The sequence below is a fragment of the Chaetura pelagica genome, unplaced genomic scaffold (genome assembly GCF_000747805.2).
Source record: "Chaetura pelagica isolate M959 unplaced genomic scaffold, ChaPel_1.0 scaffold681, whole genome shotgun sequence".
Taxonomy (NCBI): domain Eukaryota; kingdom Metazoa; phylum Chordata; class Aves; order Apodiformes; family Apodidae; genus Chaetura; species Chaetura pelagica.
Window position 1 is genome coordinate 246,300 of NW_009951983.1, and position 204 is coordinate 246,503.

The following is a 204-nucleotide window of genomic DNA, read 5'->3' on the forward strand; positions in this document are numbered from 1 at the left end:
AGACCCAGAGAGGCCCCCTAACCCAAAGGAACCCCCATATCCCCTGGAGCCCCCATAACCAATGATGCCCCCTAAACCATAGGAACGCCCATATCCCCTACAGCCCCCATAGCCAGAGAAGCCCCCCAGGCCCAGGGAGCTCCCGTAGCCACAGGAACCCCCTAAACCAAAGGAAACCTCAGATCCCCTGGACCGCCCACAGCC